This window comes from Oryctolagus cuniculus, chromosome 19 (assembly GCF_964237555.1).
Source record: "Oryctolagus cuniculus chromosome 19, mOryCun1.1, whole genome shotgun sequence".
Classification (NCBI taxonomy): domain Eukaryota; kingdom Metazoa; phylum Chordata; class Mammalia; order Lagomorpha; family Leporidae; genus Oryctolagus; species Oryctolagus cuniculus.
The window spans coordinates 10,202,194-10,226,820 of record NC_091450.1 but is presented as its reverse complement, the minus strand read 5'-3'; the positions used below and the strand labels follow the sequence as shown (position 1 = coordinate 10,226,820).

Below are 24,627 nucleotides of genomic sequence, written 5' to 3'. Positions count from 1 at the left end.
TCCTGGGTCAGGTCAGGGGAGGTCCTGATGGCATGTTCGTGCCTGCGCGTCAGCGTGGGGAGCCGCAGCTGCTCCAGGGGAGCAGCCGTAACGACTCTCTGCTTTGTGATGTGCAGCAGGGCGGTTTCTTCTCACATCCTACTTACTTTTGTCTTGGATCGGCTTTTACTTGGGTTTGTCTGGTCCTCTCCTGAGCTTCTGGAAGTTCACTTCAGCTACTTGGGTATTTTTCCTTCCTTGTATATTTTTTAAAGATTATCAATTTATTTAATTTATTTAAAAGGTGAGTAACAGAGGGATATTCTGTTTGCTGGTTCACTTTCTAGATGGCCACAACAGCCAAGTCTGAGGCAGGCGAAAGCCAGGAACCAGGAACTCCATCTGGGTCTCCGCAGGGACCCAAGTGTTAGGCCACCTTCTGCTGCATCCCCACGTGCATTAGCAGGGAGCTGGGTCAGAAATGGAGCAGCCGGGACTCAAATCAGTGTTCCCATATGGGAGGCCAGCATTGCAAGCTGTGGCTTAACCTGCCGTGCCACAACCCTGCCCCGCCTCCCTTTCATCAGAGGCTGGATTCTGTATTATCAGTTTCTAACGACATGAATTTCAGTCAACTTGTTGATTTTAAAACTTGGCTTCTGCTTCTACTTACACATCGGAAGCACTTGGGTGTGTATGAAAAAATAGGGAAGCACACTCAGGTTCCACTCTGGAACTTCTGATTTGCTGTTTAAAAAGCAACCCCCATGGTGCTGGTTCTAGTCCCGGCTGCTCCACTTCCGATTCAGCTCTCTGATATGGTCTTGGAAAGCAGAAGAAGATGGCCCAAGTCTTGGGTCCCTGCACCCGTGTGGCAGACCCGGAAGGAGCTCCCAGTTCCTGGTTTCGGGTGAGCCCAACTCCAGCCATTGTGGCCTTTTGGGGAGTAAACCAGTGAATGGAAGCTCGCTACCTTCCTCTCAGATAAAAAGGCATTGCCCCTTCTGTTCGTGAATTCACTGTGAGTTTGAAGCCGCTGCCTGGAGTCTGGGTCCACAAGCTCCTGCCTTCACCCAGTCTTGCTGGGAAGATGGGCTTGCAGTGTGCTTGGAAGAGGCGGAGGGTCACGTGGCGGGTGCCCGGGAGGCACTGGGATCCCCTGGGGGTCCGTGCAGAGGGTGCACTTAGCAGTCAGGAGCAGAACTGCCAAGGACAGCCGAGGACAGTGCCGCTTTCTCACCATTCCACCCCTCAGCCCGGGAGAGACGCCATGGGCCCTGCTGTGGGACTCCTCTGCCAGCCCCTCCCCTGATTGCCTTGAAATCTCGGCTCTTTGTCGGAGATTCACAGACTCGTGTTTTTGTTCTTGTTTTCTCAGCATTCCATTGTGATACTAAGAGACCAAGAGGCTTAATGAGCAATAAAAGGCTTATGTTGTTATAAACCCTGGTGCAGAGCTTCTTTCCACTCGGGCCTCTGCCTGGCCAGCATCCTGCCGGGGAGCAGGGTGGCGAGGCTTGAGGCCTCCATGGCGGGCCACTCGGAGCCACGGGCAGACCAGGACCCCAGTTCTAGTGAGGGCAGGAGTGGCAGCCTGGACAGCCGGCCCATGGGGGAGGTAGCACTGGCATCCAGGCCCGCTCCTTCCCTTCCCAGGATGCCCGGCCAGAGCTGAGGGTTCTGCGGGGGCGGGAGGGGAGGCCTCTTGATGGAGCACCCAGGGGTAGAGGGTGGAGTGGGGATGGCGGGAGGGCGAGTGAGGGCAGGGGTGGAGAGCTCCCTGACAGGTCTCAGCGCCAGAGCCTTGCCCAGCTGTCCACGTGCATGGTAGGTACCCATCCTAGAGTTTGCAGCACTTCCTGTGGTAGGTGTGATGGGCGGGGCTCCCCAGAGGAGTTGGGGGTGTGGTTCCTGAGAAAGAGGAGGAGTCATTGTAGGCAGGGAGAGAGCTGTGGGCTGATGGCTTCTATCGCTGTGGGGGTGCTGGGCAGGTGTGAGCAGCAGAGGGGTGTGTGTGCGTGTGCACGTGCACACATGTGAGTGTGCCACAGCCACTTGATCCAGGTCAGAGCTCGCTCCACGGTTCAGGAGGGAGGGAGGTGCAGGGGCTCTCATGCATTCCTACACCTGCTGGGGATGAGGGCTAAGGGCATGGTCTGGCCCAGTGGCTGCCTGTGAACCCCACCCATGGGCAGGAAACTCCAGCAGGACTTGGGGAGGCCTTTGCTTCTGTGTGGGGTGGAGGGACTCCCATTGCTTGGCTGTGTGCAAGCAGAGGCTGGGTGACCCAGGGCCGGGCGGTGGGGAGGTCACAAAGGCCTCTGAACTGTTTCTTGCCCTCAGTGCTCTGGGGCCTGGCCCAGAGCAGGCCTTAGGACATGTGCCTGGACTTGGATTTGTTCTCGGGTCCTGGGCGAGCACGGGAATCGGGTGGTGATAGAGGGGACAGAGATTGACAACAGTGAGCCTTTTGAGCAGTCTCAGGTGGGGGCTACTGAACAAGGGGCACTGCTCCCCCTGCCGCCTTGGAGGGTGAGGGGGCTGTCTGTCTCCACGGAGGTTTTGTGGCCCACATCTATCACTGGCACAGCTGCTGGCCGCGGGAACTGATGATGCCTCTGTATAATACCATCTTTTCTGGGGTCTTTCTTGACCACTAGCCTCATGGCGGTGGAGGGCTAGAGGTTCCTTTTTTAAATTTTTATTTATTTGTTTGAGAGGCAGAGCTACAGACAGAGAGGGAGAGACAGAGAGAAAGGTCTTCTGCTGGTTCACTCCCCAACTGGCTGCAATGGCTGGAGCTGCACTGATCTGTAACCAGGAGCTTCTTCTGGGTCTCCCATGTGGGTTCAGAGGCACAAGCAACTGGGCCATCTTCTACTGCTTTCCCAGGCCATAGCAGAGAGCTAGATGGGAAGTGGAGCAGCCGGGATTTGAACCGGTGCCCATATGGGATGCTGGCACTGCAGGTGGCAGCTTTACCCGCTATGCCACAGCAGCAGCCCCAGAAAACTCTCTAAAGTAGTCGTCAACCCTGTGTGCCCACAGAAAACCAGTGCTGATGTGTCGTTTCCCACATTTCCCTGCACGTGTGCAGATTGGAGTGTGAGATCATTTTGCTCCCCCCATTTTGTTTTTAAATTGAGCTCCTGCTTTTTTGTAGCCTCCTTTTTATCCACTATGTGGTGACAACTGCCTACGAGAACATGACTTTTTTTTTAAGCTTTATTTATTTGGAAGTCAGGGAGAGAGAGAGGTGCTGGTTCCCTCCCCAAATGGCCACAATGGGCCAGGTTGGGCCAGGCAGCAGGCAGGAGATCCATCCTGGTCTCCCACGTGGGTGGCAGGAGCCCAAGCACTTGGGCCCCGGGAAGCCTGCATGAGATCATGGGGAGGGGGATTACCACAGCTGAACCCCCAACCAGGACATGTTCAGCAATGAGAGAGCTTGTCAGTGACAGTGCTGGCACAGCAGGTGCAAACAGACCAGGTCCTGTAGTCCCACCCGAGGCAGCCAGGCTCACTGCGCGGTGGGAGGGGCGGCAACCCTTCCTCTTTGGAAGGCGGGCCCAGGCACTGGTTTGACCCCTTGGACTCCTCTCAAAGGAAGCCACTGCCTGGTCCCGACGTTGAGAGCCTGCAGGGCCCAGTCTGTGTCTCCAGCACCCTGCAGAAGGCTTGATCTGGAGCAGGGCCCCCCGAAAGGCTGAGTGCGCCGTGGTGGCTTATGCAGCATCCAAGCAGGACGCCGTGTCCTTGCTGGCCGCTCACCTGCCTGGGCCACCACAGGCCTGATGTGACCTGGCACTCCCTCCCCTCCTCCCCCAGTCCGTACCATCTCCGGGATAGCCTGCCTGCCTGTGCATTTATCTCCAAACACCTGGCCTTCGGTGGTGGTATGGGCATGGCAGGGGCCGGCCCTGAGCTTCTGAGAGCCCTGCGGACAATGGTGGGGGGAACTGGAGACAGACGCATGTCCTCATCAGCCCCCACCCCGCTCCAGGAGGGTGCTGTCCCCACTGCAGAGGCAAACTCCGCGGGCGGCCACGTGGAGGCTGGGGAGTCGCAGTGACCTTGCTGTCAGCCTGGAAGGGTGCGCGGGGAGCGGCACTTCCCATTCTGGATTGCGTGTGCGCAGCATGTTAATCGTCCTGGTGAGCCTGAGCCACCCGGGGCAGTGGCCGGAGCCCGGCGGAAGCTCTGGGCCTGTTCCCGGAATTATCTATGCCGCCCAGCACAAATGCCAGGAGGACATGGGGGCTCAGAGAGGGGGCGTGGCTGGCCCAAGGCCACACAGCCACAACTGAGACCCAGCGCCGGTCTGCTTTGGCCACCGTGTGCCCGCGTCACTCATAAACCTCACGCTCTGAGTCAGGGACGCAGGACATCTGTCACTGCCTGCCGGACAGGACCCTGGTCACACATGGTCTTGGTCCCAGCCAGGGGCGGGGCGGCCACTCTGCCCATCTCCCCGCCTAGCCTGGGCTGAGCCGCACCTTCCTGGCTGCTGCAGGAACGGGACCCACGAGCCCGGGGCCTGGGTCCCTCCCGGGCCGGGGTGGGGGTGGGGGCTGGCTTCCTTGTGCGCAGCAGGGCTCCGTCCCTGGCAGGGTCTGCGCACACCTAGGCTCGGACGTTTGCTCGAGGGTGGCACAGGCGGGGCTGGGCTGGGGGGGAGGTCACGTCCTGGGTCAAGGGCAAGGCAGGGAGCAAGAGGAGGCCTGAGCTGGTGTCGGGTTCTGCACGACAGCCTACGCGTGCGTGTCCACGAGCCCACGAGTGTGACGACAGGGTGACTGGCAAAATGGATTCTGATTGGACTTAGGGGCACACGAAAAATTAGCCAGATTCCATCCACTGGTCCAGTCCCCAGATGCCTGTCGCAGCCAAAGCCAGGAGCTAGGAGCTCCCCCCGGGCTCCCCTGTGGCTGAGGGGACCCAGCACTTGAGCCACCAGGTCAAGTGTCGCCTCCCAGACTGCGTGTTAGCCGGACGTTCGGTGGGAAGCACAGGAGGGCATGGGTCCCAGGGACCCTGGTGCGGGTCGCAACCCCCTAAGCGGCGCCTGCCCCCGGGCCTCTGTCTTCGGTCAGGAGCCCTATCCCCCCCCCCCACGCCCCGTAGGGGACTGCCGGGGGACCGGTTAGCCCGGATGTCCAGCTTCGGCCTCTGCGCTGTCTGCAAGGTCACCCCCACCTTACAGACGGGGAACTGGAACTTCACGCGTAGCAGGCGACCTGCCTGAGGCTGTGAGCACTCCGGCATCGCACAGGACGCTGTGTGTGCTGCCTGCCCGCGTGCTCTGTCGCTCTATGTGACATCAGCCCATGCACTCCAGCGCTCTCTGTGACGTCACCCTGTGTGCTCTGTCCCCGCGGCCTCGCGGCGTGGTGCTGATCCCCTCAGCCGGGCTGGTGCAGCGGGGGGCACATGGCCCTCATGGGCTCGCTGCCTGCCCTGTCCTCCTTCCTCATCCTGCCGTCGTCACACGGTGAGTCTCGACTCTGTCCTGCAGGCCTCGGCGGTGCGGACGCCGGGCCTGGTCCCCAGCGAGGCAGGCCAAACCAACCATCGATGGCTGTTTCCGGTTGTGTATCGGGAAAGGGATAGGGGACACGGGGACAGGGACGGGCGCCCACCTCCGCACGACCGCTCCTCCCGCAGCAGTGCAAAGGCCCCGGGGCAGGAGCCAGCCGCACGGGCCGGAGAACATGAGGCCTATATGGCTGGGATCGGGAGAGTGCGGGGCCCTGGATGTTATTTACATTGTACATGTGCAATGTAAATTTTTAGTCAATAACAAAAAAACAAACAGCATTGCCCCAGCCCACCCCCGCTCCCCAGCACAGCCTAGGCCGCCAGGGCCAGTGCTCTGAAGAGGTCTCAGCTGGTCCTGTGGCTGCCCCAAACTCAGACAGCCTAAAGCCCCGGGCAGGGGGCGCAGAGGGTGCCTGTGGCGGTGGTCGCCTGGCCAGGGCTGTGCACACCCGCCGGGGCTCCTGGCAGCGCAGGTCTGTTTTCTGGGATACTGGACCTTGAACATGGAGCCTGCTGCGGCTGTGAGCTTGTTCGTTCAGCCCAGGCCACTCATCTCCCTCTGGCTTCCTCTCCATCTCCAGAAAGCCCTGGATGGAGCCGTTGGGGGTCCTGTGGGGATATCCCCTCTGTGTGCCCACTCCTGTGCCCACTTACCTACATTTCCTTATCAAATAATAAGGCCAAAAATATCTGGGGCCCAGCGCTGTGGTGCCTCAGTCTCCGTGAGGATTGGTGCTGTCTTGCTGTCCAAGGCGCTCACAGTCCTCGTGCAAACTCCCCCTGGGATTTGATGAGTTTGAGGGCCAGGACCAGGGCCGGGCGGGGCTTGGGCTACCACAGAGGACAGGGGCGAAGGGCCTGGGGCGCCGCTCTGCTGGCCTTCGTCTTCTGGGTTTTTCTAGAAGCGTCCCCAGGTGGGCATGGCTGATGCCGGCTTTGCCCCTGGTGATGAACTTAACCCTCAGGCCTGCTCTTCCCCGGGGGTGGGGGCTGGCTCCCCTGGCAACCAGACCCCTCCCGAGCCTGAACGGGAGTTCTCCTTGTGGAACAAGAGATGCTTTTGTCACTTGGGGACTTCCAAGGAGTTTAGGGGTTCTGTGTAGGAACTGGGCTCACGGGGTGAACAGGGAGCAAAACACTCGCTGGTGTTGCCCTGGGGCAGAGGTCGAGTGCTGCGTTTCTTTCTTTCAAAGATTTATTTATTTGAAAAGCAGAGTGATAGAGGAGAGAGAAAGACACACACACACACACACACACACACACACACAGCTCTTCCATCTGCTGCTGGTCCACTCCCCAGATGGCTGCAACAGCCAGGGCTGGGCCAGGCAGAAGCCAGGAGCTCCTTCCGGGTTTCCCACCACGTGGGTGGCAGGGGACGAGGATTTGGGTTTGTCCAAGCTTCCCAGGCACATGAGCAGGGAGTTGAATGGAAAGCAGAACAGCTGGGACTTGAACTGGCACTGTAAGCAGTGGCTTAACCTACTGTGCCACAACGTGGGCCCCTGCTTCTTAAAGATGTATTAATTTATTCGAGAGAGAGAGAGATCTTTCATCCACTGCTTCACTCCCCAAATGGCTGCAATGGTTGGAGCTGGGCCAGGCCAAAGCCAGGAGCCAGGAGCTTCATCCAGGTGTCCCATGCAGGTGCAGGGGCCCAGGGACGGCCATCACCACTGCATCCCAGGGTCTGCACTAGCAGAGAGCTGGAGTCAGGAATGGGAGCCGGGATTGTAGCGGATGTAGGCGACTTCACTGCTGGGCACAATGCCTACGCCACCACCTCCAAGTCTGATTCTGACTTTTCTCAATCACTTACAAGCACAGACAGCGTTCTCCATGGGGAGGGTGGGGGACGGGACTGGCAGGGGTGGCATCCGAGGTCCGTGGCGCTTGTTGCAGGGTAGAGGGGACACGTGAGGCAGCAGTCAGAGGCCCTGGGTCAAGCAGCCCCAAGCCTGGGACCAGCCCCTTGCAAACTAGACTCCCAGGAGCCACAGTAGACCTGGGTTCTGAGCTGTGTTCTTGGCCACCGGGGAGACACGGTGCAGGTGTGTGTGTGTGTGTGTGTGTGCGCGCGCACATGCACTGGAACACGTGCTGGGCTGTAGGTCTGTGAGGGCCGTCCTCATGGATTCTCCCTCTCCCCTCTCTCTCTGTCTCGCCTCCTCTCTCTGGAACTCATTGATGACGATGCTGCCCCCTCTGGGAGTGCAGTGGCAGTGTTCTGGTTGTGGTTCTAACCCAGCTGCTCCCACCAACCCCAGGGCTCCCTCCCATCCACACCAGCTCCCACCCAGCCCTAAGCAGTACGACTCCACCAGCCTGCGCCTCTGCTCACCCCCTCTGACCGGGCCTGGCCAGCCGGCAGACAACCCTGGACCTCCAGCCAGGAGAGCTGAGGGGTCTCTGTCACCTCACCTTTGCTCATGGGGGCAGGAAGGCAACAGAGGGGACAAGGCTACACTGCACTCTGCTTGGTGGGTGGAGAAGTGGTGTGGACCACTCCTCCCGCCCCCCACCACGTGGGAGCGGCTGTCACTCCTGTTTGCAGAGGAACCTGGGCCCAGGGGAAGGGAAGCCCTGGAAGGCATTTTGTGTGCCCTTGGGATTGGCAGCCCCTCCCGCTGGTGCCCTCTGCCTCCAGCCTCACTCCCTCATCCCATCAGCAGCGTGTGCTCTTAATGAGCCTGTCCAGACTGGCCTTGTCTCTTGGCGCTGACGGACCGTATCCCTGTAATCAAAGTTTCATGGCTCAATTTAGCGCAGTAGGGACAGGTAATCCCAGCTCCCCGGCTCCTCCCGCCCTGCTCTCAAACGTCATTTCTGGGATTGGGCCCAGAACATTCACACGCTGTCCTCAGATCACTGCCCACTGGGCTTTGCAGAAGGGGCCCCCACCCCCACTCCAGGAAGGCCCGGGTGCCGCTGCCTCCCTCCACCCCCTTGTGGTGGTCACTTGTCACCTGGGCCACCCAGATCTCCCTGAGCACCTCTAGGAGGTTGCCACAGGGTCACCCTCAGGCACCCCTCCCAGCTCCCCTTCACACCAAGCTGAGTGGCTTTGCCCAATAAAACAAGGTGCAGGGGCCCAGTCTGAGCACCCAGGAGAGGCGGAGGGACCGTGCAAAACAGAGGCTCAGCCAGACGAGTGCTGAGGCCTCGCAGCCCAAGGCCAAGATCGCCATTGCCCCTGTAACCCTGGCCATGCCATCTGAGAGGTGGCAACCCAGGACCCATCCCAGAAGAGAGGGAGTGGACGGCTGCTCAGGCTGAGACACAGTTTCCTTGGGCCCTTGGTGTGGAGGTATTGGGAGGTGGTGGCCCTTTAAGAGGTGTGGCTCAGAGGGAAGTCATTGGGTCATTAAGGGGCTGCCACTTGGAAGGGAGTGGGCCCTTGTGATGGAAGTGCGAGTCTGCCCCCTGCCCCAGTTCCCAGCTCCCCAGGAGCCTGCCCTCTGCCCCCGTTCCCAGCTCCCCACGAGCCTGCCCCTTGCCCCTGTTCCCAGCTCCCCACGGCATCTGGCGTCCCAACCTCCCGTGTCTGTGGTGCCAGCTGCCATGAGGCGGCTCAGCCAGGGGCACCCTGGGAAGAGCCAGGCCATGCTGTGGGGCTTTTCAGCCTCCAAGTCTGGGAGCTCCAGAACCTCTTGTGTGCAAGTCCCCCAGCCTCAGGGGCTTCATTTTCATAACAGGCTGCGCGTGGAGTGCAGCTCACACAGCCTCGAGACTCAGCTGTGGAGTCTTGGCAGCTTGTCCTGCAGCGAGACTGCTGTCACAGCCACCTCCGTCACAGTCTCAGCCGGGACTGTTGAAGGGGATTGACCCCATGACAGCTTGGAGGGGTGGGTCTTGACTGGTATAAGCCAATCAGTACATCATGTTCTCCCCCTGCCTGGAGTGAGGTCAAGAACCATTTGCTGGGGCTTCCAAGAAAGAGAAACTTCTCTGCTGCCTGATAAAGATGCTGTGGGGTAAGGGTGTGAGGTCTGGAACCAAGGCAGCCATTTTGTTGCACATGGGACTTCCATGGGTGGTTGGAGGAACAAGAGACAGAGAAACGAAGCTAGCCTGAGAAATCAGCCAGCAGGTTGGTAGGGAAGCAAGCCCTTGATGTCTGTGGGCTGCTGGAACAAGCCATCCTTAAAGCCAGCTCGCCTCCCACCCCTGCTAACGACCGCCCTCCCCGAGGGACAAGCATATTGCAGGGATGCATCTGTGACATTCTTATAGACGCTGGAGCCCGTGTGAGCGCTGGGCTTTCCAGCTGTGTCTGCTGAAAAACTGGATGAAACCAGATTGCTCAAGAGACCTCCAGTGTCAGCTTCAAGAGATCCATGCTGCGGCCATTCCGACCCAACAGAAGCCACCACACTGCATCTTTTTTTTTTTTTTAAGATTTTATTTATTTACTTGAAAGAGTTAGAGAGAGGAGAGGGGGAGAGGGGAGGAGAAGAGAGAGAGAGGGGGGGAGAGAGGGAGAGAGGGAGAGGTCTTCCATCCACCGGTTCACTTCCCAAATGGCTGCAATGGCTGGAGCTGAGCTGATCTGAAGCCAGGAGCCAGGAGCTTCTTCCGGGTCTCCCACACAGTTGCAGGGACCCAAGGACTGGGACCATCTTCTACTGCTTTCCCAGGCCACAGCAGAGAGCTGCATTGGAAGTGGAGCAGCCGGGACTTGAACAGGCACCCATATGGGATGCCGGCACTGCAGGCAGCGGCTTTACCTGCTGCGCCACAGTGCTGGCCCCAGGTTGGGTCTTGACTGTGTCTCTTCTTCCCTATGAGACCCCAGGCCTCAGTTTCTTCACCTGTGAAATTGGTACCCTAGCAGCACACACTTGCAGGACTTCCATGAGACTTAAATGAAGTATGTAGGGAGCTTGATAAAGGGCCTGGACCATTCCCAGATGGTTAATTAATGGTTCCTGTTGTTACTGACATCTGATGATGTCGAACGGTGGTTGTGCTATGAGTCCAAGTGTAAAAACCAGACACAGAACTGGGTGTATAGTGCAATGAAAATTGTATAAAATGTGCATACAATTTTGCATTGAGACATCAGATTACCCACGGGAATGAATTTAAAATCATTGTGAAATTGCAGACAACTGAAGAATTCTTTATACTATCTTGCATTCGTGCAGAGTTCTGCTACACAGTACCTTTATGCTCAGACGGGAAGCCTAGGGGTTGGCCTTGTGCTGTAGGAAGTTAGGCTGCCACCTGCAGTGCCGGCAACACATATGGGCTCCAGTTCCAGACCCGGCTGCTCCACTTCTAATCCAGCTCCCTGATAATGCACTTGGGAAAGCAGCGGACGATGTCCTGAGTGCTTGGGCCCCTGCACTCACATGAGAGACCCAGAAAAAGCTCCTGGCTCCTGCTTCGGACCGACGCAGTTCCGGCCATTGCAGCCAATTGGAGAGTGAACCAGCAGACAAAAGATTCATCTCTCTCTCTCTGCCTTTCAAATCAATAAAATAAATATTTTTAAAAAATTATTTGAGAGACAGAGCTGCAGGGAGTGGGGAGGGGGCTCTTGTGCAATAAAGACAGCCTGCCAGAGGTGCTGTGCAGAGAAGCCCGGAGCCAGTCGCAGGCCAGGTGCGACGAGCAGCCTGCCACCTGGCGCCCAGCAGTGCCGCCTCCTGCTGCCACCCCTCGGCATCAGTCCCTCCCATGCAGAGAAAACTCAACTCTGTGAACCACAGAGGCTGTTGTTCAAAGAACTAGACTGGTTCGTTATTTATTTTTAAGAATCACGCATTTTGTTAGATTTGAAAAGCAGAGTGACTGAGAGGAACAGAGAGACGTGAGAAATCTTCCAGCTGCTGGTTTCTTTCCCAAATATCCCACAACAGACTGAAGCCAAGCACCCAGAACCCAGAACCCAATGCAGGTCTTCCACATGGGTGGCAGGGACCCAGCCACTTGAGCCACCAGCTGCTGCCTCACAGGGTGAGGAATGGGAGGCAGAACAGGATCACAGCCAGGCTCTGAGATACGGGACTGGGTGCCCCAAGCAGGCTGGACCTTACCCACCACACCAGTGTCCTTTCCCAAGCCCTAGAATATCAGGAATGGCAGTTTGTGACATGAAGGCTGGATCACAAAGACTCTGCCACACCCACCATGCTTTCTGTACAGTCCCTTAGCCTCGGAGAGCCACCCGGTGAGGCTGCCCACACAGCCTGGGGAGAGGGCCCTGTGGTCCCCGTGGGCTCTGTGGCAGGGATCGGATGTCAACAGCTGGCAGTGAGTCTTGCAGCCTGTACCTCGTGAGAGACTCCGGGCTACAGCCCCTGCCTGCTGGGGGCCACCGGTCATCCCCATCTGGCTTCTTGGGGGGCACCCCATGGGCATTCCAGGGAGAGGGCTTGGAGCTGGAAGGAGAAAAGAATGAGACTTCGTACTGATTATGGCCCCATAGAGGGAGGTGACGAAGGCAAGCAGCCCCCAAGGCATGCTGAGCTCCAAGATTTAGTATGTTCCCAAGGATGCACTGCCAGATCTGCTGCTCCTGCACACCCCGGCCAAGCTCCTACCTAGATCGCCTCCTGGTGGGGGGTGGTGGTGGTGGTGGTGGTACTGGTCAGGGCATTGGATAGCACCACCACACCCTCCGTCCACCAGGGGGCGCCAGCCCTGCCCCCGGTTGCACTCAGCAGGGCGCCTGGCTCGCTCTGCTCTGTAGGCAGGTGGAATGGTGACAGCCCACTCCTGTCCCTGTGTCTCCACTTCACCTGATGCCAGGGCTCCTGCTCCGTACTTAATGTTCTCTTCTGGTCAAGAACTCTGAATACACAGTGCTGGGCAGACGCCATCTGGAGGTGATGGCTGTCAGGTCCAGGCACCCTGGGCCGCTGGAGCTGGAGTCACGCTCCTGGGGTGAACCCTAGTGCACCACTTGTCTTGGACAGGTCTCTTCCCCTTCGGCCTCAGTTTTCCATCTGTGGAATGGGGAGATCAGGGCACGTGCCTGATAGGAGGAACTGAGGGCGAGTGTGTGACACGTACCACATGGCACCATGCGGATGTTCCACGTGTCCACTTCCTCTTAAACCAACATGTGCTGGGCAGACGTGTGTGTGTGTGGACATCTGCTCTGGGTCAGAAGGCCTGTGTGGGCAAGACTGCAGGTTCTGTATTGGACATCTGGACCCTAAGCCTGGGCTGTGCTCAGGGAACGCAAGAATTCCCCTGTTCCTGCTGAGCTCCAGGCCTCACTCCTCCCCAGTGGCCTGTCCCACAACCACAGAAACTTCTAGACACTTCTGGAGTCTCCTGGGTGGGCAGAGGCTCTGGCTCCCAGGCTGGGATCCTCCCATCTGCCCTGCCTGCAGTCTCCTCTTTGGCAGGGTCATCCGTCACTGTCACAGCAGCGATGTCCTAAAAATGCTTTCCAGGTGCCCCCCAACCCCTTCTGCCACGCCTGTGCCTCAGTTTCCTCGTCTGTCAAAGCCTGGCGTCCACTCAGTGGTGGTGGAGCCTTTAAGAGGTGGGGTTTAGTGGGAGGGTTAGGTCATGGGGGAGCTTCCCTTGCAAGGGATTGTGGGATCCCTGAGCTCTTGCAAGGGTGAGTTTTGCTAAGAGGCAGCCTGACCCTGAATCACTCATAAGCTCCCTGTCTGGAGACGGGATCTTTCTCTGTTGCAAGCACACCCACCAGGGCCAGGCAGGTGAACTTCCAGAAGTGTAGCAGAATAAGCCCCTCTTCTCGGCCCAGCAGCCCCTTCAAGTCCTTTATTGCTGTAATGAGAACCAGACTAACTCAGAGCACTGACTCCTGCTGGGAGTCTTTGTGGAGCTCCCCGGGGGCTCTTTGTGGATATAATGAGTTGTCACCTGTGAACCTGCTTTCGAGGGCGCCTGACACAGAGCCAGTCATTTTATTGTGTTCAGGACTTAGACTGTTATGCTGGTGCTGTGGCATGGTGGGTACAGCTGCCACCTGCAGTGCCAGCATCCCATATGGGCACCAGTTCAAGTCCCGGTGGCTCCACTTCTGATCCAGCTCTCTGCTGTGGCCTGGGAAAGCAGTAGAAGATGGCCCAAGTGCTTGGGCCCCTGCACCCACATCGGAGACCAGGAAGAAGCTCCTGGTCCCTGGCTTTGCCCTGGGTGGTTGTGGGCATTTGGGGAGCGAACCAGTGGATGGAAGATAACTCTCTCTCTATGTCTCTCCCTCCTCTATGTAACTCTGCCTTTCAAATAAATAAAATGAATCTGAAAAGAAAAAGACCTTTTCATACAAGATTCTTGCCACAGTTTGGATATGAGATTGAATGTTGAATGTCTCCCAAAGGCCCATGCTATGGGGGGGAGCTTTAGGAGGGTGCCTAGTGGGGGGTCCTTGGGTCACTGGGGTGTACCCTCAGAAGGTGGTCCTGGGAAGGTCGTGAAAGCCTGAGTTTGGGCACAGCCACTCTCTCCTGCCTGGCTTGCCATGTGTTCCCGCTGCCTCCCATGCTCCACCATCGCTTCCATTGTTCTTATCCATGTCTACCAACGGGGCCAGCCAGTCTTGGGTTCGAAGCTCCCCAACTGAGAGCTGAATAAAGCTGTTCTCTGTATGAAATCAGCTACCGCAGCTGTTTCAGTGGTGGAGTGCTTCGAGGCTGCCTTGTTAGGTGGTGAGGAGACCCAGGGGGTGGCTCACATGCCCCTGAGCCTTGAGATGGATCTCTGGGTTTTCCCTGTGAAGAAGACAAGTGCCCAGCCTTGCCGTCCTCTTGTGGCATGGTACACACCTGCCAGTGTTCTGTCTTGGTCCGATGCAGCTCCGCACCTGCCCCTGTGAGAGGAAGGTGATTTTCACACGAGGAACCGGAATGCAAGTGCTTCTTGAGGAGCTCACGTTTTGGAGAGAGCGTTTGAAAGCAGATGTTTGGAAATGTTTCCATTGTTACGAGCATTCTTTTGCCAAAAAGCAATGAAAATGTGTTTCCTTTAGAAAATTCTCCAAATCTGTGCACTTTAAGAACCAGGAAATAGAAAATTTTAGCCATTTAAAAAATCTTCCCCCCAAAAAAACTTCCAGGGAGTTTTAAGTCCATTTGTTAAAAATACACAATGCTGATCTCTTGATTTACTTGCTAGACCACCTACCATGGACAGCAGGGGAAGGTTGATTGTACGTGAAGCAAATATTACCAGCATAGCTCTTATTTGGTGAGTGGGATTAAAATGTGAGTACTAGGAGCGGGGGTTGGGGTGCATTGGGCTAAGCCGCCTTCTGGGATGCCTGCACCTCATAGTGGAACTGCATCCCAGCTGCCCTGGCTTCAACTCAGCTTCCTGCTGATGTGCCTGGGAGGGCAGTGAGAGATGGCTGAGGCGCTGCAGCCCACATGGGAGGCCCGGGTGGAGCTCCTGGCTCCTGGATTTGGTCTGTCCCAGCGCTGGCGGGTGTGGCCATCTGGGGGAGTGAACCTGTGGACAGAACCTCTCTCTCTCTCTCTCTCTGTCACTTTGAATTCCAAGTGGATATGCAAATAAATATTTTTTTAAAAATAAACAGAGTATTTAGAAAGTGCAGCACGGTTTTCAGTCCTATCACCTGTGCAGACCAAGCCTGGAAATGACAGAGGAGACCACAGTGTTGCCACAATGCGAAGCGGTAGCCCACACTTCTCAGGATGTGAACAAGCCCACCCGATTGCAGTGCTGTCCAGAAACAAATAAGACTGTTTAAATGAAATCCAGGAACTCCGTGTTGTACTGAGTCAATGAGAGAAAAAAAAGCACTTTAAAGAAGTGCTTATTTAATCTTTATGTTCTCTTATACAACTTTTTGAAAAATTACTTTTTTTTTATTTGGAAGGTAGAGAAATAGAGATCTTCGGTCTGCTGGTTCACCCACCAAGTGCTGGCAACAGCAGGGGCCAGGTCTCTCACCTGGGTGGCAGGGACCTTCCAGGATGCTCACTGGCAGGGAATTGGAACTGGAGTGGTGCTGGGTCCTGCACCCAGGCGCTGTGATATGGGATGTGGGTGTCCCCAGGGGCATCTTAACCACTGCATCATAGGCCTGCCCCCATTCCTAGGTTTTACATATACTTTATATACCGTTTATTGTATCTTTGTCATCTCTATGCAATTTGGGAACCTTTTCATCACTTAATTAACTCCAGGATTCCCGGCAGTTTCGGCTTCTTGGTGCTGGGTGGGCGGGCGGCGAGACAGCAGGTTTTCTCCGCTGTCCGGTTGACAATGCAGGCGACCCCGCTCTTGGCCCCTAGGGGGCAGCAGAGGGAAGCAAACCAAAGCTTTGCCAAGAACCAGAAACGGAAGCTCAAAGAGGGGTGGTCCGGTCAGAGACCTGCAGATGTCTGTTTTCTGTCCAGCCTTCCTGGCCCAAAACCACGAGGGCCGAGAACGGCCCAGGGACTGCAGCCTGCGGGGCTCCGAGCTGAGCCCTGGCGATGCGAGGTCCAGGAGGCTGGGGGAGTGCGGGGGCTCCGGCCCCTGCCCTGCTACTTCCGGCTCTTCAGCTTCTCCACTGGAGGTCCGCCAAGACTTCCAGAAGGGCTCACGTGCCGCCCTCTGACCAGGCACGGCGTGGCGGCAGCTGCGGCTCTGGCTCTCCTCGTGGCTGCCAGCCGCTCCACCCCAGCCGGACCTGCCGCCGTTTCCCTCCTGCGCGCACCTGGGGTCAGGGTGCACGCGCGAGCCGCCGCTTTGCCGCGGAGAGACTGGAGCGCCTGCCCGGCGGGGCTCGGCCCGGTTCCCTGTGAACGAGGCTGGGTGGCGAGGCTGAGGTTTCTCCTCGCGCAGAGCTGGCCTCGGTCCCTGGCGTGGTCCGCGGGGTCGTCCTGAGCTTCCTAGCCCCTCTCCCAGACATCACCCTCGCCTCCCCCCAACACACACACCTGCTGCCTTCCAGATATGCAGCCCTGGACGCGCCATGCTCCTGCTCCAGAGCCCTGGCTGGATTCCCATCTCTGAGGGCAGAATCAAAGCTCCTGGGCCCTGGAGTAAGAGCCTCCCTCAGTCCCCGGAACCCCAGGCACTTCCCTTTGCTGGAAGGCCTCCGGGCAGCCTCAGTTTCCTGATCTGTAAGATGGACCCACGCATCCCGAGAGAGGGGCAGGAGAAGCGAGAGGATGTGTGGCAGCCCGCCCCTGGTGAGGGCAGTCCCCACATGCTGATTGCCCCCGCCCACTTCTATTTTACAGATGGGAAGACTGAGGCTGACAGAGAGGTTAAGGGACCTCCAAAGACGCGGAGCCCCCGTGTGGCGGAGCCAAGATTGAAATTTGGAACTTCCCACTGTGTTGTTGTTTTTTTTTTTTTTTAAAGATTTACATTTATTTATTTGAAAGGCGCGCGCGCACACCCACACTCACACCCACACAGAGGCACAGGGAGCTCTTCCACTTTCCAAATGTCCGCGGTAGCTGGGGCGGGGCCAGGCTGAAGCCTGGACTTGGGAACTCCATCCAGGTCTCCCGCGGGTGGCACAGACTCAGGTACTTGCACCGTCACCTGCTGCTTCCCAGCAGCTGAAATCTGGAGCAGAGCTGGGATTCAAACCCACGAACTCCAGTGATGGGGTGTGCACATCCCTGGGCGCGTCTTCATCCCTGTCCCCAATGTTCTGGCTCCTCCGGGTCTGGATAGTCCCCCCCACCCCCACTGCATATATCGCCTTCTGCAATCACAGAATTGATGAGCTGCTCCCCCTGTAGACAGCGCCAGGACGCCGCGGACCTGGCCTGTCTCGCTCACCCAGCGCATGGCGCAGAGTGGAGCCACGGGGGGTAGGGGCCCAGAACTACTTCCTAAGGCACCCCTGCAGCTCAGACAGTTTCAAAGAACAGGCTGGGGAGTTCCAGCTGAGCACGTTCTAATGAGACCGCCTGCTTCTCCCCGGGAGAATCTGCCCCCTGGGATGCCTTTGATTGCACAGAGCTCCGGGCTCCTCCCTCCCTGGGGAGCCCTGGCCCCCTAGCAGCACTCCCAGCCTGAGATTTCCTGGGAGTGAGCATTTAGCCAGGCTCCCTGATCACTGGAACGTGGTTTATCACTCCCTTTTTAGAGGGCCTCTGTGTCTTCAAGACAGAGAAGCAGAGAGGCAGCCTGTTAGAGAGATATCAGCCGTCTGCTGGCTCACTCCACAATGCCGGCAACAGCCGGAGCTGGGTCAGGCCGAGGCCACAATCTTGGCCCTCAACCCAGCTCCAGCTGTCACCTGCTGCCCGCGGGGTGTGCACTGGCAGGAAGCTGGACTCCGAAGTGGGGCTGAAATCCAGGAACTCCAATGCAGGAGTCTTAGCCGTTGCTCCAGTGCCCGTTCCTCTGCCAATCTCTTGCTACACTCTGCTTTCCCGAGCCCTATTTTGACAGTTCCAGAAACAGGAAGTGACATAGGCAACCCGGAAACTGGCCAATGTCTTCGTGGCTCCGACTGGGAAGAAAAGCCGCTAGGGAAATGCATCTGCAATGTGACCCTTCAAAGTGTGTTCACATTCCCCAAAAAGTGTTAACTGGGTGACTCAGAGCGGCAATTGATTTCCTGGGAGTTTTGGTTGAATATATATGTATATGTGCACAATTTCCAACTGTATGACTTCAGGAGTTCTCATGAACCAAACACACGTGTGTGACCAGCACACGCATGTGTGAGCAGCCCCCTGAAGCCCCCCTCGTGGCCCCGCCAAGTTGGCCTCCCCCGAGTCACACACATCCCATTTGCATCCTAGATAGGTTTTACCGAAAAATGTTTGGGGGCCTTCATTCCAGGTTCTCAAGTTCAAATACCCCCAGGGGCCTGGCAGTTGTGGTCAGTGCTCAGTGGGCCTGCGTTCCCTTTGCCCCCATACAAGGACATTTGCCCAAGATTCCCAGGAACAACACAGGCCCTGGGTTGGCAGGAAGTCTAGGTTTTGATGTGACATCTCATGATTCTTGGATGTTGGCTGCGTGCGAAAATGGAACAGGCTTGTGGATGCTGCCTCCAACCCAGGCCAAACCAAATAGGCTCCCGGGGCTGAATCTGGCCTGCAGGCTGCCAGTGGAACTGACCCCAGGGCCTGTTCCCAAGCACCCAGAAAGGACACCCAGTTGAGCGAGGGGGAGGGCGGGCCAAAGCCACGCATCATGGCTGAGATGACTGGTGCACAGCGGGGCTGGAGATGGGAGCCCAAGCCAGTGTCTCTGACCTGGAGGGCGTCCCCAGGCATGTGGGCACCGGGAGCAGTGGCAGGCGAAGCGGCGGCATGCTGTGGCAGGTTTCCCTGCAGCAGGTGCAGCTGACGGGGGCTGCAGCAGGCAGACAGGAGGCCGCTGGGAGGCCCTGGCCCATGGCTTGGGCTAAAGAGGAAGGATCCAAGGCTTTGGGCTCCAATTTCTGGCCTCCTAAACAAATGCTAGCCTGCACCAACCTCTGTCTGCAGCCAAGGTCATTCCAACTGTGCAGCTTCTCCAAGCAGCTTGCAGGTGAGTCCTGATTCACTTCAGGATGTGTAGACGTGCACATGAGTTCTGATTCACTTCAGGATGTGTAGACGCACAGCGTGCGCTCTTGTCGTCTGCACCCAGAGCAGCTCCTCCTACTGCAGCTCCCGCAGCAGGTCCAGCACACAGTCTTGCAGAGTTCTGATCTCCCCACACCCTCAGATCAGCCAACCGCAACCCCATCCTGGCGGGGACTCCCCTTTCTCTCACGCCCCATGCTGTGTCCTTTAACAAATCCTACTGGATCTGCCTTGAAAACCAGTGCAGATGCTCCACAGCCATTGGAGTCTGGTGAGACCCTGCGTCACTCGCTAGCTCTGCTTCTACTCTGGTTTGTCTGCCCACCACCCTCAGGCTTCTGCCTCGCTCAGGCAGTGCCCGATGCCTCTCGCCCGTCATTCTTCCTCCAGACTTGTCTGTTATCCCAGGCTCCTACCCCAGGGCCTTTGCATGGGCTGAACCTGTGCTGGGAACTCGCTTTCCCTGGTGGCAGTCCCCAGGGCCAGCTCCTTCCCTTGCTTCAAGTCTCTGTCAAGGTCACCTTCTCAGGGAGCTCTCCTGCTCTGTCCCTCCCTGCCTAATGCCCCTCACTGGCTCCTGCTGCCTGCAGACGAGAGCTCAGTGAGCGGATGGGTGTATTGTAGGTGGAAATGTCGGCCCCCTCGGAACTCCCCTGGGATATTCCTTAAGAGACTGGTCCCTGAGACACGTGGCCCCTGGGACCACGTGGCTTCAGATGCCCAGCCTGTGGCTCACAGCGCCCTGCCCACATGCACACCAGCCATGGACTTCAGCCCACAAACACACAGCAGAGGGACTCTGTGTGTGCGTGTGTTTTAAGATTGATTTATTTTTTTGAAAGTCGGAATTAGAGAGAGGGAGAGAGAGCGATGTTCCATCCATGGATGGTTCACTCACCAAATGGCTGCAATGGCTGGGGCTGGGCCAGGCCAAAGCCAGAAAAGCCAGGAGCCAGGAGCTTCTTCCAGGTCTCTCCCACATGGGTGCAGGGGCCCAAACACTCATGCCGTCTTCTGCTGCTTTCCCAAGTGCATTATCAGGGAGCTGGATCAGAAGTGGAGCAGCCGGGACTCGAACCTGCACCCATATGGGATGCCAGCACTGCAGGCAGCGGCTTAACCCGCAGGGCTGATCTTTCAAAGTGCTGCCTTCCTTCCTTGTAGCAGCTTAGTCAAAATGCATCTTACCTGACAGCCAGTTCTCTCACCATCACCGTGACTGCATGGAGGCCCTCACTCAGAACACCTGGGGATTCTTTATCCCGGGATCCCCCAAAAGGACTCTGAGAAGCAGGGGTGGGGGACCCACACTATCCTTCATGCTGGCTCCTCCCACAAGCACAGGGCCCATGGCGCCCTACCCTCACCTGCCTTCTGGCTACACAGCAGCCGCCGCCGACTGCACACACAAACCCACCCACGGCAGTAAGGCAACTCCTAATCCATAACCTTGAAGCCTGCGAGGCCCGCCACTCGGCAAGCCAGGGATTGCTGGAGCAATTCTCAGCCTGGGCAGAATTCAAATGAGCTCTTGCAATCAGCATGCAATTAATGGTTGCACGCCCTGGGCATCTGAGCCCCGTGGGCTGTGTGGTGGGAGGCGCATTCAGGGAACCCGGCTCGTTCGCCTGAGAGCAGAAGCAGGGGCGAGGGTGCCCACAGGGGGCCAACCCAAGGTTCCTCACATCTGAGTTGGTTCAGACGTTACTGATGGGGGCAGGCATTTATTGAGTGCCTACTGTGTACAAAACGCTGTTGATAGACGTGATCTCACCAGAATAGACCAAGGTGATGTCCCTGTGAAGTAAATTCCTGCCCAGCTATTGGACATGGAAACTCAGGCTCAGAGAGGGCAAGTGACTTGTTCAAAGCCACACAGCTGCTCAAGCCTAGGTCAGCGTGCTAGAGAACTCTGCTCCTGTGGCTGCCTTGATGATTCCAGGTGGCCAGCCCTCGTACTGGTGAGGAACGGGACCCCTTGGGTCGTGCTGTGGGGGTTGAGGGGGTGGGGCACAGCCTGCAGGGAGAAGTTCTGGCTGTTACTCCCAACGCCTAGCACCGGGTATGGGGCACCTTGCTGCTGTTCCAAGCTCTGACCGGGAGCTGACAGGCGGGCTGTTCGACCTTGGGAGGGGGAGCTCTTCCTAGAAGCTGGGGGTGGGTACCTCTTCCAAACCACAACTATGCCATCCTCCTAGAGCCCCTTCTGCAGCCCCAGTCCCTTTCGGGCCGGCCTCCCAGCTCCTGCCCGTGGGGGAAGCCCTGTGGTTCACACCCCCTGGGGAACTTTCTGGGGACCCTGACTGCGCCCCTTGTACGGGGAGGGTGCTGCTGGCCCACGCCCCTCGTCGGCTGGGGAGCCTCAGCAGGATCTGCCCGTGTTTCTGGTGTGCGCCGCCTCCTCCCCGCCTGGGGCGCGCCCCTTCCCAGTTAGCCTGGGATACCCTGAGCTCCTCCGACTCCGCGCTCTGGTGCGGGGGTCCCTGTCGGGGGCGTCCCCTCCTCTGCCAGTCCCCCGCCCGCGCCCGGCGAGGGGCGCCCTCTCTTTCCCGGGCGGGCGGGCGCCGGAACAGTGTCGCGGGCCGCCTGCAGGTGTCTCCCCACGGAGGGGCGCGCGTCCCTGCGCTGCGGCCGCTGCCAGGCGCCAGAGGCTCCTCGCCGAGGTGCACTCGCGCTCCTGGCTCCGGGCGCGCCGGAGCCGCTCCTCGTGCGCCGCGCCCGCCTCCCTCCTCCCCGCCACCCTCCTCCCGTCCCGGCGCCCCCAGAGCCCGCCGCACCCCCCGCGTCCGCCGCGCCCCCGCCCGGGGTGGGCTGGCGGGGGAGGGCATGGGCCCGCGCCGCGTCCGCCGCCGCCGCCGCCGATCGCAGGCGCCCGAGCCCCGCGGCGCGGCGGGCAGCGGCCGCTGACGCGGGGCGCCAGCTGCCAACTTCGCGCTCGGAGCTGCCCGGCGGCGCGGTCCCGGCGGCGCGGGCGGCATGAAGACGAGCCGCCGCGGCCGAGCGCTCCTGGCCGTGGCCCTGAACCTGCTGGCGCTGCTCTTCGCCACCACCGCCTTCCTCACGACGCACTGGTGCCAGGGCACGCAGCGAGTGCCCAAGCCCGGCTGCGGCCAGGGCGGGAGCGCCAACTGCCCCAACTCGGGCGCCAACGCCACGGCCAACGCCACGGCCGCCCCCGCCGCCGGCCCCGGCCCCGGTCCCCCGGGCGGCGCGCTCTACAGCTGGGAGACGGGCGACGACCGCTTTCTCCTGAGGAATTTCCACACCGGCATCTGGTACTCGTGCGAGGAGCAGCTCGGCGGACGCGGTGAGTGAGCGGCGGCGCCGCCGCGGCGGGCTGGGCTCTCGGGCTCCGGCTCCCGGGCTGCGCGGCCCCGGCGGCTCCCTCAGCTCCCGGCAGGGCAGGGGCCCCCCGCGCCGCCGCCGCCGATGCCGCGACTGGGGTCGGTGCTCGCGGGGTTGGGGACGCCGGCGGCGGGCGGGGGCGCGCGAGGGGAAGGTCCGAGACCGCGACGTGGGGCGTGCGGGACGTCCCGCCGCCCCCACCCCAAGGCGAACCCCCGGGCGGCTGTGGGGACGCGGGCGAGCCTCAGGGGGCGCGGCTCCCGGTGCCCACCTCAGCGGCGGATCGGAGCGCGCGCGCTCCTGGCCGCGCCCGTACTCAGCCCGGCGCCCGCCAGCTCCTCGTCCTTTCCGTGGGGCGCTCGGTGTCCAGGAGCACCTGCCCTGTCGCGCCTTGGTGGGGGTGGGGGGCGGGGAGCCCCGAGCCCCGGGGGCTCCTCAGCCCCTCAAAGCCAGCCCGCAGAAACCTCCCAGACGGAGCTGGGGAAGCTCAGGACCCGGCAGCCGGGGGTGGAGTGGGGGAGTCCCGCGGGGGTCTCTCCTGCCTTGGCGTCCTGGCCCCTCGGCGGGGAAGGGGCGTGCGGGGAACTCCGAGTCCGGGAGGCTTGGCTTCGCGCACGCGGGGCTGTGGGGCAGCTCAGGGGCTCAGAAGAGGGGCTCGCTGCCCCTTCCTCTGCCCTCTGCCGATAGCCGGGGCTGGAGTCGCTGTCCCCCAGGTTGGTGGCGAGGCCCAGGGGACAGCCGCCTCTGACAGCTGCTGGGGCCAGAGAGACAGCATGTGGTGCTGGCCCGCAGGACCAGGGCGGTGGGGATGTTGTTGCTCAGGGGCCGGCTGTGGGACCCCCTTGTGAGTGCATTAGCCCCTTTGCCCAAGGTTAACGGGGGAGCGTGCATGCATGGCTCTTGGCATGTGCTGGCTGCGCCGTGGGCACTCCAGGGGAGAGGGGGGAGTGGACGCTGGTCCCTGCTTTGCCCTGCGTGAACCAGTAGCCTCACTGGTTTAAAGGACATGTGTGCACGCGCGCGCGTCGAGGAAGGGGCAGAGGTGTAAAATGAAGCCACCGAAACCCTGGCTCACCTCTTTGCCTGGCCGGCTCCTCCTCAGCCCCAGCGGGACCCTCCCACCCACCTTCTGACCTCACAGGAGGCTGTGGACAAGACTGTGAGGCCTGGCGCCCCCCTGCAAACGCGCCTTGGCAGGCAGGGCCTTTTGGTCTTTGGGTCTCTGCACTGCCTGTCTCTCCCTCATCACACTGGGCACCACCTGCCTCTCCCCCACACCTGACTTTGCCTTCCTCCGCCCTCCCCAATGTCACTTGGTGAGAGCTGGCCTGGGTGGTTCTGGTTGATGGCTTCATTTCCCATCTCTGGAGAGTGTCTCGCGCGTAATAGGTCTTCATTGAGTATTTGCAGGATCTGTGCTGGGGTGTGGCCTTGAGACAATGCGGCGGGGGTGTCCCGGGGTGTTGCCTGCTCGCTCGATCTCTCTCTCTCTCACCTGGGGGGGGGGCGATCCCTGGGACAAAGTTTTCCGAGTGTCCGTCTGAGCCAGGCCTGCCGTGAGTCAGAGGCGGGGGCATTTGAGTGGCGCCCTGCCCCTGACTGGCTTCTCCACATCCAACTCGCTGCTGGTGTGCACCCGGGGCCGACAGTTTGAATTTGGAGTGCAATAATAAGCACACATACTTAAAGAGCCCCCAGAAGGCGTCTTGGCCCAAATCCGCCCGACCCTCACCTCCCACGCAGAAGCCTGGTTAACACCTGGCTGGGACAGACATGGACATCCTTCGGGGTGGTGGTCTCCACAGCCTATCCTGCAAGTTCACGGTGATGTTTCCAGGGTTCAGGAGACCCTGCTCCCAGGACACCCCTGTCTGCGACGCGCAGGCACGTCCTTTGCACAGAGCCCCCACGCACACCTGCTCGCAGCCCTATGGGGGTGCCTCGGCTGAGCCTCCCCGTCCTTCCGGGTGTCTCGTGACCGCTCCCTGAGGGTCATGACCCCAGTGTTTATGAGTGTTTCCTTGCAGTACACTAAGGCTTGACCTGGGATATTTATTTATTTATTTATTTAAGAGGAGGACCTTACTGATTGAGGAACACTTAAACACAGTGCTGGCTTTCATGGAACAGGGCTTCCCAGGCCCTGTAACAATTTCCTGCCTGCCTCTATGTCAAGTCTTGTTACATCCTGGCCACCGCATTTGAGACAGGCACTTCGGGTGGGGGGACTTTTCTAGGGGGGAGCGCATATCAGGCTCAGAGAGGTTTTGGCCAGAATGGTTTT

At 59.2% G+C, this 24,627-nt stretch overlaps 1 long non-coding RNA gene and 1 pseudogene across 2 annotated transcripts; one reads left to right on the top strand and one right to left on the bottom strand.

Annotated features, from left to right (window-relative positions):
* ORYCUNV1R-PS1575 (vomeronasal 1 receptor oryCunV1R-ps1575 pseudogene) overlaps nucleotides 1–24,627 on the bottom strand; it is a 1,374,299-nt pseudogene that overhangs the window by 497,877 nt on the left and 851,795 nt on the right.
* Nucleotides 1,752–16,785, top strand: LOC138847104 (uncharacterized). Of its 2 annotated transcripts, none has more exons than XR_011384708.1 (3): nucleotides 1,752–5,470; nucleotides 14,620–14,691; nucleotides 16,698–16,785. It is a non-coding gene; the product is annotated as an uncharacterized lncRNA (long non-coding RNA). The 2 variants fall into 2 exon arrangements; XR_011384707.1 differs by lacking the exon at nucleotides 16,698–16,785 and adding an exon at nucleotides 15,041–16,680.